At 37.6% G+C, this 14,901-nt stretch overlaps 1 pseudogene; it reads left to right on the top strand.

Annotated features, from left to right (window-relative positions):
• On the top strand, positions 941 to 3,390 carry LOC109821526 (annotated as a pseudogene).

The following is a 14,901-nucleotide window of genomic DNA, read 5'->3' as shown; positions in this document are numbered from 1 at the left end:
TAAGGCCCCATATATGATGGACAAATTTTCAAAACCAACCCATTTGATAAACTAATTGCAAAAAACGACCCGTTTCGGATTTATTTAGAGAAACCGACCTGGTTTCAGCACTGTCGCTGAAACCAGGTCGGTTTTTCTAAAAAACTTTACGAAACTTCACGGGAGTCCCGTGAAGTTTTTTCTCATAACAAAACTTCACGGGAGTTGAACTCCCGTGAAGTTTCGAAAACTTTTTTTCAAAAACCGACCTGGTTTCAGCGCTGAGGCTGAAACCAGGTCGGTTTTTGCAAATAAAACTGAAATGGGTCTTTTTTTGGGAATAGTTTATCAAATGGGTTGGTTTTGAAAATTTGTCCCATATATGATTTCCCCCCCTATAAAACCGGAAACAAAATAAAAGCCCACATGCCGTCCATCGTGCGCGCATCCCCTCTATCACGCCGTGCGGTCCGCATCATTCCGACCAAACCACCCGCTTCACCCGTGCTCATCCCCTCTTGTAAAAGAAAAAAAAGAGGTCTTTTTTTTTTGCACAAAACCCCCCAAGCCTACCGTAGTTGCCAAATTTCCTACAAATCACCCACATTGATTTATTCTACCTCTCAATCAGCTAGAGAAATAAAAGAGACTGAGAGATTAATTAGCAAGTATCTCCGCTGCCTCTGGTTCTTTGCCTGTTTAGTTATAAATTAATAAAAGTGATCAATATAACAAAAATGTGTAAGTAAATATCTAGATCTGGGAGTAAAGTTGCAATTATGATATTTCAAGATCGTCGTGTCGTATGTGCGCGTCGAAAGCCCAAAAGGCAAAATACTTACAAACACCACCCCGGTCAATTCAGCAATTACAACCAACACCACCATCTTTTTAATGAACACCAACGTATAAATTTAGTAACAACGAATGAATAAAAATAATAAAAACAGAGGATGCCTTGAGAGCGAAACGCGTTTGACCTTCGCATAGCCTTTCACCCTCCTCCTCCCCTCCTCCCCTCCCTCCCCCAATTCGTCAATTTCCCCCCAATTGTTTTTTTTTTCCTTCCAATTTCCCATTATTATTTGGGCCTTAAAAAGTTCCCTTTTTTTTACCTCAATTAGATCACCACCGCCATCGTCAACCCCCGTCGCCGTCGTCGTCGTCAAGATGATGGGCGATGGCGTCAAAACTGTCCTAACGAAGCCCCTGATGCTCGCGGATCAAGTCACGAAATGGGCCGACGACACGATCAACTTCAGGAACGAGTGCTTGGACCTCAAATCCAAATGCGAGAAGCTCTCCGCTCTCCTTCGCCAGGCCGCGCGCGTCGACTCTACGAGCGCCCGACCCGCAGGATCATGGACGACACGGAGCAGGTCCTCGAAAAAGCCCTCGCCTTGGTCGCCAAATGCCGGCCCGCGAGGCTCTTGAGCGCTGTTTCACCATAATCCCTGCGCGCCTTCAAAAGATGTCGACCCACTCGACAACTCCGTCGCGATGTCTCCGGCTCCTGCGCGTCTCCGCCGGCGCGACGAGGACGGGGACATGCACCTGGGCCTGCCCCGATCGCGCAGAACGAGCCCATCCTGTTCTTAGATCGGGAGCAGATGCGACGCTGCACACGGGGAAACACGAGGCGAGGGCTGACGCGGCGGGCGAGCCTGGTGTCCGCTCGCGAGATAACGAGAGGTACGGGAAGCTGATTATCGAGGAGGACGGGGTTGGGCCGCTGCTGAGACTGGTTAAGGACGGGCAGATCGAGGGGCAGGAGAACGCGGCGAGGGCTATCGGGTTGCTGGGTCGGGACCCGGAGAGCGTCGAGCAGATGATGATCTCTGGGGTCTGCTCGGCTTTCGCCAAGGTTTTGAAAGAAGGGCCGATGAAGGTTCAGGCGATGGTGGCGTGGGCCGTGGCTGAGCTCGCGGCCAATCACCCCAAATGCCAGGATGCGTTCGCGCAGAACAATGTGATTCGATTGCTCGTGAGCCATTTGGCTTTCGAGACTGTTCAAGAACATAGCAAGTATACGATCCCGTCGAAGGTTACTTCGATTCATGGAGCCGTGTTGATGAATACTGGAGGCAGTACTTCCGGTTCGGGTCTTGAGAGCGCTGCTGAGCATCACTTAGTGAAGCATCCAATGGGCCATTCCCAGAGCAAGAGTCAGATGCACAATGTGGTTCAGTCGACGTTAGCGGCGAAATCAGGGCTTCCGCCGGCGAATTCGCAGAAAACGCAACACCATCAGCCGCCGCCGCCTCAGCAGAATCAAGGAAAGCATGTGAATCTCGCTGGGGCGAGCGTCAAAGGGCGAGAATTCGAAGATCCGAATACGAAAGCTTATATGAAAGCAATGGCTGCTAAGGCTCTATGGCATCTTGCAAAGGGGAATACTGCAATTTGTAAGAGTATTTGTGAGTCAAAAGCTTTGCTTTGCTTTGCCGTTCTTTTGGAGAAGGCGACCGATGAGGTGCAGTATAATTCAGCCATGGCTTTAATGGAGATTGCTCGTGTAGCCGAGCAAGATCCAGACCTCAGAAGATCGGCGTTCAAGCCCAATTCGCCAACTGCACGAGCTGTCACTGATCAATTCATTCGAATTGTTGAAAAAGCCGACTACGATGACTTACTAGTCCCTTGCATTGTTTCATTGGGTTGTTTATCAAGAACATTTCGGGCTACTGAAACCCGAATCATTGGCCCATTGGTTAAATTGCTCGACGAAAGGGAGCCAATTGTATCCAGAGAGGCAGCTGTTGCTTTAACCAAGTTTGCTTGCACTGAGAACTACTTGCACACTGATCATTCGAAGTCGATTATTAGCGCAGGAGGGTCGAAGCATTTGGTGCAGCTGGTGTATTTTGGCGAGCAGATGGTTCAGATCGCTGCGTTAATTCTGTTGTGCTACATTGCTTATCATGTTCCGGAGAGCGAGGCGCTGGCTGAGGCTCAAGTGGGCAGCGTGCTCGAGTGGGCGTCAAAGCAAGGGTATATGGTTCAAGATCCTTTGTTGGATACTCTGTTGCCAGAGGCCAAAGGGCGTGTTGAGCTCTACAATTCGAGAAGTACCCGAGGTTTTTGAAGAAGATGAAGATGAAGAGTGAGTGTATATACACCAAAACAAAGCATGTAAGCTTGAAATTCCTATGGTTATAAGAAAGTGATTATCAATTTGGTTCTCTTGGTTGATGATTTGGAGGAGATGTTGGTGAGAGGAGATGATGTTCTTGAAAGGGTTTGCAGGGTTCTGGGATTATGTTAGTGGTATAGTTCTTTTAGAGGTTAGTGTTCTCTCTAGCCTTTTGTTGTATATTTTTGATGATATTTGCGTCAATTTCTTCAATCAAATGGTGCAATACCCAGAAATCTTGGTTCAAGTCTAATTGACAATTTTTTTAATTTTTTGTTCTTCCCTTGTGTTGATGTTTAGAGAATTGCATCAATCCAATTACAATTGATATTTAAAAGTGCCATCCAACTAGAAACTGATGTTACTATTTCCTATGGACTAGTGTAATGTTTAATCTAGTTGTAGTTAGATCATTTTCAGGTAGAGTTTAGAGTTGATATGAAGAGGATTTCATCATGTAGTTGTGTTGGAACATCATTTTTATCATGATGTGTTCAATATATATTTTTTTTATGTCTTGGAGGTTGGCTGCTTCTCAATAAGCTCAACTGCTTAGATTGATGATAGATACTGCCAGAACACAATCAACTCCCAGCTGACAACGCTAGAGAGAGACATTCTACCTGCAGAATGATTATGTTTGTTAGCAGTCTATAATCTAACTTTATATAATAATATGAAGCAGTCTTGAAATAATTTTTGCATTGAAAAAGTTGAGAGATTGCTAGAATTGCTAACTGAATGATGACATATTGGCCTATGTGTGCCAATAAAGTTTTGATTGCCAGTACATCTAAACATTTCTTGATGTTTGATGTTAGAGGTTTGTAGCTGTGTTGCTATTTGTCCTAATATGTGGAGCTGAACGATGCTATTTTGTATAAGAACCATGTGGCTAAAACTCTTTTATCTAATCAGGGACTGCTTCTCTGAGTTCAATTTTATGATCATTACCCCCCATATAAGCAATCTCCGTAACACTTTACGGATGTGTCTGTAGAAATTTTTTCTACTATTTTTTAGTGGGCTTAATTGTGGATAGACCCCCGTGTCCTATCACCGTGTCGTGAATGAACCTCCTTTAATTCTATTGTTGCAGATAGATCCGCTAAGTGATTCTGTTTTTCCTGACTCCTATACCTTCAGGAGGTCAATTTGTTACGAAACAGATTTCTCATATCTTCAACACTAGAACTACAGGTGGTCTCTACTCAAGCGATCGATAAAAATATGGAAATATTGTCGACATCATTTTGGAAACGATTTTCCAATAAGGCGAGGGATCTATTTGGTCATTCTAATAGTAGTATGAAAATAATATCGAACGTACGTACGATACATTTACTGCGGTGATCAAGCACCATATTGTAGAATTTGATTTACACTAGGGAATGCCACTCATGCCAATTTCTCCTTGGATCAAACTAAACTATGGGGTTAAACTGTGAAAATTCAGCACATCATTAGCAAACCAATTTTCATTAAGGTGTTATCTCCCTCACTGGGTGCAATGTTGCCTTCTCATTTCTCCTCCATCATCTTCACTGATGGTTTGTAAACAACACATGGATGCTCCTGACAACACATAAGTACAACACTCTTCGTAATCAAACCAAAAATGAAGGACCACGTTTTGGCATCAATGGAAAAATACAAGCAGTAGCTCCCAAGTTGAAGTACCAATTAGAATGTGGGGCTCCAAGTTAACAACAGACAGCAGCGCATAATAGCATTTCATTAGAAATTTTAAGAATAAACTAGTGAGCCTCAAAGTTGTTCTTAGCTGTAACCATGTGGAGAACTGAGCTAATGCTGATTGTTCTCCAAATGGAGCTTTTCAAAACCAGCAGTCCTTTAATTTCAAGATGAAGATGTTAATAACAATACGTGAAAGTAATGAGATGCACCAAAAATTTAGGCCAAAGTGCATGATCATACGGAGAATAGAATTAGTAAAAGATGAAAAACAGAAAATTTTGCAAGATTACAGTTATATTGGATCCATCGGACAGAAAAGGTCAGATGTGATAATAACTTGCGCACTATGGAAATTTAAAACATGCTTCAAATAATTGCAATTGCAATTAAGGGACCAGATTGACCAACCGTATGTATTAACTTTTTTTACTTTGGTAGATCTAAATCTAAAATGTACAAAGTATAAACTGTCCATAAGCTGAGTATAATTGTACAAAAAAATGTGCTCAGGCAGTTGCTTTAATCAATGTAATATAAGCACAGCCGCAACAATATGATGTGAAACCCAGAGTAATAATGTTCACCGTTGGTTGTACTTAGTATAAGTTAACTGACATTAGCATGATTATGAAGATTGGTTCATACCTTCACTACTGAGATTAAGAATGATATAAGTTTCTAGCAAACATCGTGTTAGCAAAAAAGTTTATACAATTTTTTGGGATTATATAAACCTTGAATTTTAGAATGCATGATGTATGAACTTGGCTTGATGGCAACATAGAACAAGGTAATTTCTGGCATACCTCCTGCGCGCAATATCGACTTGGTTTCCAAATCTTTGCCGTACGAGCATGATGTTTTATGAATCTCTTTGGTTGATGGATGGTTTTTGCTCTTATCCAAAGCACGCCGGAGGATGAAATATAAGGCTTTTATTGCTGGCTTTTCTTCGAGGGAGTAGGCTATATTTTACATATGTTTCTCTCTTTTTATCAGAAATGCTTCATTAATCTATTTTTAATGAATATTTGGTATTATATGTGACCATCGAAGGGGATGCAAGGAAAACCAAACAAAATGGTAACATTTCAATCTAGAATCGGATCTGATTTAATATTAGAATCCCATGTCGGAAGTAGGATTAATAGGAAATAGAGAAGAGAATGCTCACCTTAACTTAAATCCGGTTTTGTTACGATATATTCCGTCGAAAAATTAAGCCGATCTCATTTCTTTGGCAATTCAATCGTGCTGTGCATCAAAGATTTTCAATAATGCAGGCGTCAGACATGATTAATCATGTTCACGTCTTCAGATGAGCACAAACTTGTTACCTGCACGATGAATGATATACAAACACTAGTCCTCTATGTACTTTTGCAGTATCCACAATAATAATTCATGCTAAACTTTGGCCTTTTGTCCAATTAATACAAAGAGGCATATCAGGTGACATAAATGTTAAACTACAGGCTCGAAATCTACAGATGCTACTGATTATGTGACTTCCTGTTTACAACCACTACAGATTTTACTACAGGCTATTTTTGCTGATGATGAATGGCATCAGAGTAAGCTGCATTAACCTTTTGGCAAATAAATTTCTATATCAATTTTTTGACAATCAATTATTGACAAAGACAACATGAACCATTCTGATAAAATACTTGTAGTGAATTCCCAAAGAGCAAAATTGACTATATAAATCATTCCAAAATCCCACCCACCGATTATGATCGAAAAGAAGAAACTGTGCTCTATTAGCTCAAAATTTTTTAAAAGTAACTGGGAAAGGTGCACTGGTTCAATTATCAACGGGGAATTCTGCAGGAAAAAGAAAAAGAGAGAGGCTGCTTGACCCCTCTCATTCTCTTCCTCAGTTGCAAAAATACCGCCCACCTTCGCAAGGTGAGAGTTTGATAGTTATGACAGGCAAAAGACATGAGGCTTTCGCCAGGAGGAGGCTTGAATTTCTGTTCTCACGACTCAGACTGTGACATAAAGAGCTTAACATTTTTTTTTAATTTGTATTCGAAGAGTTAGTCACGGATTGGGATACTCTCCTCATCAATAGTGTTTCCTAATATCTCCTCATGCATCTCCACCATTCATTTTGTGGGTGAGTACAAAAGCAAAGGTGGGTCCCACAAAATGAATGGTGGAGATGTATGAGGAGATATTAGGAAACACTATTGATGAGGAGAGGATCTCAATCCCAGTATGTGACATGCACATGTGACACAACAAATCTTAGGGTCAATTTGGCAACTCCCACGAGACCATTTTTGGCCTAACGAAATTAAACCTCTGGTCCAGGTTTTTGCCAAACTAGGACCAAGACTTAACTGGTTTTATTCCCCTAACAAAAATTGTATACACATGGTATCCCCGGCCATGTTAGCATCTGAGCCTTCGACGACTTTCGTCGTCATACCCAATATTTGTGACAAGTGACGACCATAGTATCATCCTCTATAACAAATTTATACAAATTACACAGTTTCTGTAGGCAAAAATTGTCATGTGGTCTAATCTTTGCCTATAAAGATTGCTTCAGAAAAGTATTCGACAGATAACAAAATCTCCAAACAAGCTCTCCCCTGAAATCCAACAATTTTGAATCTTCCTCTCAGACAAACTGTCTCAACAAAAACAGGCTAGGTTTTCAATGACAAACCTGTCTCAACAAAAAAGAGCCCAGCAAGCTCACTCTCTCATCACCAAAAGCAAAATTAGCTGACAGTCTACTGCCCAACTGGTCGTTTCTCCAGTTTTCTAATATCATTGTTCTGGCCATTTTGCAAAACTCTATGAACCTGAGAACTTCGTCCCTCGCCTAATTTCACTTCTCGTCTAATTTGTTACCCAAAACTTTGTAATGCACCTAATCATGCAAACCATAACTTGGTTTTCCTACCTCCTGCTCTTCCTACTACATTAACTTCTATCAAATGCTAGGAGTATTCGTCGCAACCTCAATTATGGTGCTCGCAACCTCAATTATGGTGCTCCTAATTTGAGTTGCATTGGTAAATTTTCAAATTGAAAACTACAAGCTCATAAAATAGAACTAATTGTTTATAGGCTTAAAGTTCATAAAATCTTCACTAATGGCTCATGTTGAACATATTGCTCAGGTTTAGGATTCAACGGAACTCAAGGCTCCTGCAAAGGGAAAAGAGATCAACACGAACCATGTTGCTATAGCCATTTTAGAATGTGATTCCACCGTACTCTTGGGATCATATTATGCCCCAGATAGATGCAATTCCTTACAACACATTTTATACTCTTTCGTAGCATTTTCGCAGTCGATTTCATATTCTTATTTGCATAAGCTTATAAAACATGACTACTCATCACATGAATGAGCTCCTTCCCTACGTCGAGATGATTTGTAGACTAACCATAGCGTCTAGCCTATTATTTTCCCCATTTCATTGAAACATTTGCTTTCAAGGCCTTTCTCCCTATTTCTTTTGAAAGAACTCATTATGTTGCATGAATAGTTGTCACATTATGAGCTCAACATACACAACAATAAAAGTCCATAACCACTAGTATTCACAGTAAACCGTTCAACAGTTCTATATTCTTTAGCCGGTGGAAGATGCTTATACAGAGACGTAGTCAAAAGTTTCAAGGAAATGTTAGATTGAAACTTGCCAAAACATTTTGATTATCATATTGTGTCTGCCCTTAGACCTTAGAACATTGAGTAGACAACCAATTTCTCCAGCATTAGAAAATTATCCTAACTGGAGTCATATGTGATCAGTAACTCAATGCTCTACTTATCTTACGGCTTGTTTGGATTGAGGGAATGAGGGGTGGGGGAAGTTAGGGGACATTTTATCCTTGTTTGGGAATGAAAAACTAAGTTTTTGTTCCCCCAATTTGAGGTGTAATGAGGGTTAAAGAAGATGAGGGGAACTTTTAAAATAAAAATAATTGTGGAGCGATCATTTTACCCACTATCTAATTTCTAATGATAAAATGACTTAATAGCATACGAGGTTATTGTCGTAATTTTACATATATTCACTTCACTTTATTAAACTTTTTAAAGGGTGTGAAATAAGTTTCCCTTGATTCAACTTACTAATTTCCTAAACAAGTTTTATATGTTCCCTGAACTGTTAGATATTTTGTTAAGAAAAGACAATTTTGCCTTCATGAATAGTAATAAAATTTTATAATTAAAACATGTTTTAATTAGCAATTAAAAATATGTGTAACGGCTATATAATTATGGGGAACGTTACAAAATTTATGACGAACGTTACGGAATTAATTACGGGTTTTGTAACGTCTTTTCCAACCCTATATATATATTCGTATGTTGAGCTCAAAATCATAAGAAAAAAATATACAACAAGTTTCTCTTGTTTTCTTTTCTCCCCTACATATTATTTTCATCTACATCATAGTTTTATTTTATGGGCAACTTCATTCATCTGAGCTGAAGCTCTGTACTCTCGCCCGAGTGCAGAGGTCGGCCGTTTCCGGAGGTTTTTACCGTTAGGGGGGAGGGAACCATCTGCGCCAGGGCGATAGGCTGGTCCTCAATCTTCTAGGGCAGTGATTACACGACTGTTCCCGCCAGGCCTGTTTTTCTAACCTAAAAGATTTTATTTTGGATTTAATTTCATGCTATAATCTTAATTATTTGATAAATTTCCAACAACTTCTCTTAAATTCTCCTATGTTCCTTAACTTTCCTTCATTAGGTCCAAATCCAAACAAACCCTTAAAAAAACGGAGCAAATGCATAAGGGATACGATATATATTAGGGTTGGAAAATTAGACATTTTAGAGAACAAAAAAAATCAGACATCACTTATTGGAGAAACTTTGGCAAGATGAGGTAAAAGTGAAGTGGTTGGTCAATAAAGTTACCAAACAAAAAGGATATAACAATATAAATATGAAATTGAGAAAAAGGAAAAAAGTTAAAGAATTTAACCCTCGGCCTAGAAAATCTAGAGATTAACGGTGAAATTAATTAAGAGATTAGACTACATGAGAATATGAAATAATGCAAAATCTTCTACGAGAACAAACAATTGACATTTGTCATCGATTGAACTGGAAAAGGAAGATGAAATTAAAATTATTGCATTTATACCATTACTAGTTTTTACACACGTGCAATGCACGTGATTTAATACCATGAGTATTTTTGGCAGTTTGTGCTCATTTTTTTCTTTAAACTTTTACATCCTGATTATTTTTTTATGTTTGTATAAATGGGATACACCCAATTTAAATTTTCATGTTGATATTTGAATTGACAAAAAACAAATATAATTTAAAAATAATTTGAATTTTTATATTATTTTTGACCGATATGAAACTAAGCTTTATTTGAGAAAGTATAGCATTGCAAAGTAAAAAATATTAAAATAGTGTTATACAAGGAAGGTGAATATTTAAAACCAATATGGCAAAATAATTGATTTAAAGTATGTTAAAACGATGCAAAAGAGAATATGAAGTTTATTCCTAATCATTGATAGACTTCATAAAAAAATATAAATTAAAGATTAATACTAACTCTAGTTTTTTTAAAATTTTGAGGTTAATTTTGGTAAATTTTAATTTTTTAGGTGTCTAAGGGTAATATCTTGAATTCATCTTATTTTATTTATAAATTTTAGAATTTTAGGGTGGCTTTTTATAATTTGAACTTTTGAAGGTGTTTCTATAATTTTTGAGATATTGAGGGTGTTAATTAAAAAATTTAAATTTAAATGTTAAAAATTTTAGGTGTATCATGGTAATCTCTTGAATTCATCTGTGTTGTTTGTAAGTTTTAAAATTTTAGAATTTTAATGTGCTTGTCTGTAATTTAAACTTTTGATGGTGTTTCTATAATTTTTTAGACATTGAGGTGTTAACTGTAAAATTTAAATTTTTTACATACTGATGTTAATTTTTTAATTTCATGTTTTTTATTTTAAGTTTTGAGACATTTGGATGAGTTCTATAATTTTGAACTTTTCAGGGTCTTTTCTGCAATTTTAAAACTTTTTATGGTTTTTTGCAATACTTCATGTATTATAATATGTTATCTACTTGTAATTTTTTTATCTTAACAAACTAATATCATTTTTATGTTTTATATATTTTATTAATATTAGTTTTTTTAAATTGTTAAGCTAAACATGGTTCACATAGGATTAGGATAAGATATGATTATGATTAGGATAGATTAAGATATAAATAAAATATTCAAAATAGTGAAGGGTAATATTAACCATTGAAAATTAGAATTTGATTATAGATAAGGTAGTTCAAACTATAAAGGGGTATATTTGTCTAAAAAAGATTTTTCGAACTCGTGCTTTTAAAGGGAGTATGATATATTTTACTTGTAACAATTATTTGAGAAAGTAGACTAGCGTGTTAAAGGAAAATGAGTTTTGGGTGAGCGTGGGTCGGGCCGGTTCAGGTTCGTGATTCTTCCCGTCGGGTTCAAAAACAGGTCGGGCCTAATCCAAGCCCGGTTGGGTTAGAGTGGGCCTGCTCTATTTCTCTGATCCCTTGTCTGGAATTAGACCCAGCTCGACCCACGACCCACTTAGGTGCAGGCCGGGTCTGACCTGGCCCACATCCCATGGGTCGTGGGTCGGCCCATGAGTTTTTCATTCAAACTTTTTTCTTTTTTTACCTTTTTAATTATATTAAACTTGTATTCACAATTATAAAATTATTTTTAATTTATGTTTTTGTAATTTAAACTTGTATTAATCTATTTTTAAACTAGTATTAAACTTTGTAATCCTTCAAAGTAGATAGCGGCGAGCTTAAAAATTGTTGCTTTGTTTCTCAGTAAGCCAAAAGGCTCACAAGCTAAATACCTATGGCATTTTGGCTTTGTTGGCAGTTAGCTATAGACCTAAAAGGCTAAAGAAACAGCTAGTTGCGGACTCAAATGACTAAAAGAATAACTAGCCTAACCAAAAAAAAAAAAAATCATTGCCCGGGCCTACTTTTCTAATATCGGGTTTGGGCTGGACCCAGCCTAGCCTGTGATCCAGGTACATTATGGGCTAGGTCGGGCTCGGCCCACTACAGCTCGGGCTGGACCATGACCCATGGCGACCTGGGCTGGGTTAGTCTGCGGGTCGACCCGGCCCATGCCCAACCCTACTCATGAATAAATGAATAAATGGACTCGAGAAGGTGAAGACGTTAGAAAATTACCATATTATTGCACTAGACTCCTAACATATTCTCATTTTGCATAATAATTTTTAGAAGTTGATACGGAAATAACGAATTAAAATATTACAACCCATAGAACTAATTGAGAAATGATACAAAACCAAACAAAATATCTGCATCCATCAACTTAAAAATTTATCATGCACCAATTCGGATACCCACTTGTCATATTGCTTAGTTAATAATCAAAAGTTCTTTGATAATCTTTCAAGGGCCTGTTTGTTTGGTCAAAAAATGCAGAAATGGGCAGAAAGTGACCCATCAGAAAACTGACACACTATTTCCCCCCACAATCATATGTTTGGTTTGCAAAAAATTAAAAGGAAAGTGAAGGAAAGTTAGGGTGCCACATTAGATTCCTCTCTCAAAAATTTTCTGTTCAAAAAACCCCGATTATAACGGAAAACACCCATTTTCTCTCTCTTCGTACAAAAAAACTTGATTCCTCATCCCCTTCTGTTCTCGTTCTGGTCACCCCTCTCTCCCTTTCATTCTTCTTCCTCCTTCCTGATCCTCAACGACGACGACCTCCACCAGATCCTCAACAACACCCCAACCGCCCTTCACTCCTCCATCATCCGCCTCTCTCCTGGCTCCGACCTCCCCTCCTCCATCTTCTCCCTTACCCTCCGCCGTAGCATCGACTTCTCCCTCCTCAGTGGCCTCGGCCTCGTCACCTCCGTCTCTCTCCTCCAACCCTCTGGCTCTGTCCTCTTCTTCGACGGCAACTTTGAGATCATCTACCTCTCCGGCGCCTTCATCCCCCCTCCCTCGCCTCCCAAGGACAGCGGGAAATAACAAATACAAAAGAAAATCAACGCCAAATCTAATCAATAGAACAAAATCTTACAAAATCTGCCCACAAGCGAGCCTCTGATCGATCTCCGTCGTTGATTCGAACCTGTCAGAGCTCCGATCAAGATTTGGATCCAGAATTGATAACGCCGGTGGATGGAGCATTGAGCATCGGCGATTAGAGATTGTTTTGGTTCGGATTAGACTAGATTAGACTGGATTGCAATTGTAAGTTGTGAGAAGATTTAACATATTACAGCCATTAATTATATATCTGTCTTATTAAATTATTTTACAAATATGTAAATGTTGGAGAGTACAAAGAGGGCTATTTCACAATGTTTACATTCATATTTGATGGAGAACAAATTGTTTACATTCATATTTATGCCATGTGAGTTATAACTTATGCCATGTTAGTTCTAGTTTCTTCCATGTTAGTTCTAATTTACACAATGTTAGTTCTAGATGCGCTCATGTTAATTCTAGCCGTATTCATGTTAGTCATTATTTGGGTCATGCTAGTCTTAGTTGGCGTCATGTTAGATAAGAATTGAGTTACGGTAGTTCTAATAATGGTCATATTAGTTCTATCGTAGCCCATGTTAGTTCAAATTTACGCCATGTGAGTTCTAATTCATGACGTGTTACTTCTAATTTATATTGTGTTAGTTCTAGTTGTACCCATGTTAGTTTTAACATAGGTCATCTTAGATCTACATAGGGTCATGCTAGTTTTGATTTATGCCATGTGAGTTATAGTTTCTACACCCATGTTAGTCTAACTGAGGTCATGTTAGTTCTATCTGGGGTAATGCTAGTTCTAATTTATGTTATGTGAGTTCTAACTTATGTCATGTTAGTTCTAGTTTATTGGGTTGTTCGAGTCTTGGTTTCTCTTGAGTTGGTTTCAGCCTTGATTCAGTCTTGGATATTACACACTGGCGATCGATGTACGTGTAATCAATTGGTTGTTATGACATTCAATTATGTCTTGATCATTGAGCATTTTGGTTCTTCGTTATATGAGATGATTATATGGTTTTGGAATCAACCCCTCAAATCTTTGAATATGTTGCAAATCACTACCTCAAAACTTTTTTAAAAATTACAAATTAGTCCCTAAAAATTTTAAATTTTTTTATGTAACGGTTGATATATGTTCACCTCTCAATTTATGTTGGAAATAAATTTATGCTATAAGGATGGTAAGCACACCATGATGATCATATTAATTCTAATTTATATCATGTTAGTTCAAATTTATACAATGTTAGTTCTAATTTGTACCATGTTAGTTCTAATTTATATCATGTTAGTTCAAATTTATATAATGTTAGTTCTATCACGACTCATGTTAGTTCTAATTTGTATCATGTTAGTTCTAACTTATACCATGTTAGTTCTATCGCAGCTCATATTAGTTCTAGTTTGTTCCATGTTAGTTCTAATATATACCACGTGAGTTCTAATTTATACGATGTTAGTTCTAATTTATACAATATTAGTTCTATCGCGGCTCATGTTAGTTCTAATTTATATCATGTTAGTTCTAATTTATACCATGTTACTTCTATTGCGGCTCATGTTAGTTCTAATTTGTACCATATTAGTTCTAATATATACCACGTGAGTTTTAATTTATACAATCTTAGTTCTATTACGGCTCATGTTAGTTCTAATTTATACCATGTTAGTTCTATCGCGGCTAATGTTAGTTCTAATTTGTACCATGTTAGTTCTAATTTATACCATGCTAGTTCTAATTTATACCGTGTTAGTTCTATCACGGCTCATGTTAGTTCTAATTTATACCGTGTTAGTTCTATCACGGCTCATGTTAGTTCTAATTTATATCATATTAGTTCTAATTTGTATCATGTTAATTCTATTGTGGCTCATGTTAGTTCTAATTTGTATCATATTAGTTCTAATTTATACCATGTTAGTTTTAATTTATATCATGTTACTTCTAATTTATACAATGTTAGTTCTAATTTATAGCATGTTAGTTCTAATGTATGTGATGGTTGATATATGTTTACCTCTCAATTTATGTTGG

The sequence above is a fragment of the Asparagus officinalis genome, chromosome 8 (genome assembly GCF_001876935.1).
Source record: "Asparagus officinalis chromosome 8, Aspof.V1, whole genome shotgun sequence".
Classification (NCBI taxonomy): Eukaryota; Viridiplantae; Streptophyta; class Magnoliopsida; order Asparagales; family Asparagaceae; genus Asparagus; species Asparagus officinalis.
This window is presented reverse-complemented; position numbering and strand designations above follow the sequence as displayed.